This window comes from Parasteatoda tepidariorum, chromosome 1 (assembly GCF_043381705.1).
Source record: "Parasteatoda tepidariorum isolate YZ-2023 chromosome 1, CAS_Ptep_4.0, whole genome shotgun sequence".
In the NCBI taxonomy this organism is placed as follows: domain Eukaryota; kingdom Metazoa; phylum Arthropoda; class Arachnida; order Araneae; family Theridiidae; genus Parasteatoda; species Parasteatoda tepidariorum.
Window position 1 is genome coordinate 4,991,152 of NC_092204.1, and position 4,294 is coordinate 4,995,445.

Consider the following 4,294-nt stretch of genomic DNA (forward strand, 5'->3'; position numbering starts at 1 on the left):
ATTATCTCCTGGATCAATTTTAAAAATTTCCCAGTTGTCAATAAAGCCGATATTTTTTGACAAAAATAGAATTCTTACTAGTTCTGGATAAGGATTTTGGAGCATGATCATTCCGCTATCTGATCTATAGTGATCTGATCACTCAAAAAAGTCCGATATTTAAAATTCTATTTCTCAGGAACTATTCAGCCTATTATCTCCTGGATCAATTTTAAAAATTTCCCAGTTGTCAATAAAGCCGATATTTTTTGACAAAAATAGAATTCTTACTAGTTCTGGATAAGGATTTTGGAGCATGATCATTCCGCTATCTGATCTATAGTGATCTGATCACTCAAAAAAGTCCGATATTTAAAATTCTATTTCTCAGGAACTATTCAGCCTATTATCTCCTGGATCAATTTTAAAAATTTCCCAGTTGTCAATAAAGCCGATATTTTTTGACAAAAATAGAATTCTTACTAGTTCTGGATAAGGATTTTGGAGCATGATCATTCCGGTATCTGATCTATAGTGATCTGATCACTCAAAAAAGTCCGATATTTAAAATTCTATTTCTCAGGAACTATTCAGCCTATTATCTCCTGGATCAATTTTAAAAATTTTCCAGTTGTCAATTCTAGAAAACGAGCATCAGTAGGTTCAGATTTACTTTTGTAAATAGGCTTCCTATTAATGAGGTTGTGTCAGGGGTTATCACTCTGACAGAGAAAACCTGGATAATGCAGGGAATTTAAGAATAAACTAAAACAACAGGGAAAATGCAGAAAATTTTGCATTTTTCCTTACAAACTGAGAAAAAACAAGAAATTTTTGTCTTTTAAAAAATGCAGACCTCTCAAAGCATAATTTATGGAATATGTAAAGATGATAGTTCATCTATATTAAATTATTTAATTTATAACATTATTTGTTTTATGTTAAGCTGTTCCTTATTTCTTTTTAAGTTTTTCCATCAACTAAAACCTGCTTCTTTTTCTAAGTAAAGCACGCAAGATAACGGTGAATGTATGTTTCCTCACAATGAAACATTTTTCATTATGCGCTCATGGATTTTGATATGCCAACAAACTTCCATCATGTCATGATTGAAAATGCTACTTTAATACTCTGATGATTGTCGGTCAGCAGTCGATACGAATTCCGCATCCGGCTTGCACCGACCACAGTGCTGACGTGAAATATCCTCAATGGATCATGGGTTAGAGTCCCCTTGCCGTCAGGCTAACTGTGGGAGGTTCTCGTATTCTCCCTATCCATGTAACGCAAATTTCGGGTTAGCTCCATCAAAAAGTCCTCCACGAAGGCAAATTTCTTCCAATACTCGATCCAGGAGTTCCCTTGTCTTTTGGATTGGGTTCAAAATGACAAGGTTACGAAGTTGAACATTAGTAGCCGTAAATCCATAAAATTACGTCTGTGATGATCCATGATGGTTATACATTTACATGATGGTTTAATAGGATTTTTTGTTGGTTCTCAGGAATATAACATCAAAACAATTAGGTTTTTCTTTAAGTTGGCCACTCATAAATTAGTCCGAATTCTACATTGGGGTGATGGTGGTTCATGATCGTTCCAACATTTGATTTCTAAGAAACTATGATGGAAATTTTTGATGGTTCAACATGAACAAACCAGGAAAACAAGTTGCTATTCTTATGTTAGACGAACATAAATCAGTCCGAATTCCTACATTGGGGGGATGGTTAATTATGTTGGTTACCATCAGAAAATATAATGGTTCATGATGGAATTAATGATGGTCCATCAAAATTATGTTGGTAGCAGATGTTTCAGTTGGAAGGACAAAAAAATTAGGGGGCCAAAAAATAGACAATGCAGCTAAATTATAGACAATTAGGAGGCCCACAATATGATACAATATTTAAGTATATTTGTGTAGATATCAAAGTGCGTGAACTAGCTTGAAAATGAAGAAATTGTTGCTTTTACTCTGTATAAAGATATTGCCCCATATCTCCGCTTAATATTAACCAGTAATATTCAAACTCGGTAATGTATTATTACACAATATTATAGGACCATACAAATGAAAATTATTACAGACAAATTACGGGCCAACAATAAGGCACAATATTTAAGTTTGTATGTATATATATATCAAAGTACTTAAAATGGCGTTGAATTGAATAAATTGTTGCTTATAGTGTATATATAAATGACCATATATCACCCCTTAATATTAACCTATAATGTTCAAACTCGGTTAGATATTATATTGTAAGATACTATAAAATCATACTAAAGAAAATAGTTATAGAAAATTAGAGGGCCCGCAAAATGAGGCACATTATTTAAATATGTATATATGTTTTTCATAGTGCGTAACATAGCGTTTAAATGACAAACCGAAGAAATCAATTAAATAAGTTTGTTTTAAGTCTCTCATCCAAATGGGTTTAGTAGTAAGGACGAAAAAGTGATACTGCCGGTGACCCATGCCTCGATACCCAGCGACTACATATTATTAAAAATTATTTTAAAGATTAACTATATTTTATTATTCATTTCGCGATATTGTTACGTAAATAAAATATTCCTTTACTTAATATGATTTTTCTTTTATAGTGCGTAAAATAATAAAAGTGTTAAAAATTAAGAAATTGTTTCTCATATATTTTACATATATATGGCCCTATATCTCCCTTTCATATTAACCTATAATTTTTCAAACTCGGTCAGGTATTAGAATATAATATAATACCATACAAAAGAAAATAATTATAGAAAAATTAGGATGCCCATAATGTGACACAATATGGTTCAATACCCAGCAATTACGAGCTTTTAAAATTAAAATTTAGGAATAAAAACATTTTTTTATATATTTTACAATATTTTAATATAAAAAAACCCTTCACTTAATAATATGATTTTTCTTTTTAAGTTAGCATTATAATAGAAGCGTAAAAATTAAGAAAATGTTCATCATATACAGTGCATATATATGGCTCCATATCTCCCATTATTATTTAACTATAATTTTCAAACTTGGTCAGATATTAGACTATAATATTATATTTTAAAATTCCAAAGGAAATAATTATAGACAAATTAGGAGGCTCACAATATTGTCCAATATGGTTACTTTGACAAACAATATAAATTACTTAAAAAGATTGTTATACATCGGTAAAACCAGATGGACCGACAGAGTTTAGAAGTATAGAGAAATTATATTTCTTAAAAGTATTTTTTTATTTTACTTAAAAGTATTTTTTTTTCCTTTTCTGAATGCGTATAATAACGTTAAAATGCAGATATTGTTGCTCATTAACTGTACATATAAATTGCCCCATATCTCTCCTCTTTGACCCCTCATATTAAAACATTATTAATATATATATATTAACCTGCAGTCTTTTTTGCATTGCAAAACCGGTTTTTCCATGTTAATGGATAGAGAAATAATGTACAGTGAAGAAACATTTTTCCAATTTTGCCCTTTTGCTTAACCGCCTGTGGGTTAATATTAACCAATAATATTCAATCTCTGTCAGGTATAATATTATAGCATACTTTACCACCATAACGCAAATTAAATGATTTGATTTATTGAAATTACATACATTTGCTGACTTGTGTGCTCAATATATAGGCTTATAAGTCATTGTCAAGTAGAAAATATAGATAGAACAATTCAGAGAAAGACATCACAAAGAATACATCCAGGGTTACAGCGGGATTCGAACCCGCTACCTCCACGCTTAACAGAGCGTTTGGACCGGCGATACCGCTCGGCCAGGGAGGCCCTACGCCAATTAAGGAGGGCCCACAATGTGGAATAATTAGTAAGTATGTATACATATTTCTAAGTGGCTTATAAGCTCACCGGACAAAAAATTAGTCACTCTAGTGCGCAAGTATCGATGAATCGTTAGGTTTCTATTTATAACGCAGTGGTCAAGTGACGTGCTCAAATGCGCGTGCACTGCCTCAACACAATCAAAGGCAAATAGCCATTAGAGAGGTACTTTTGTTTTAAGCAAAAATTGTGTGTAAATATGGGTAAGTATAAGAGTGTGACAAAGTGGCAAAAATCGGTAATTGTGTTTGGCCGTGTCGGTGAATGAAGTTACTGGATTTGTTGGTGTCTCGATGCGAACTGTTCAACGTGTATACAAGCAGTGGTCACAAATACAGGTGATCACAAAAAACGTTGCCAGAATTGTGGTCGGAAAAAGATCCAGCACTAGGACCGGACGACGTGTTAATGATTTATCAATCGAAAGCTCTTCGAAACCCGACAGGAATCGCTTCAGTTAATGAA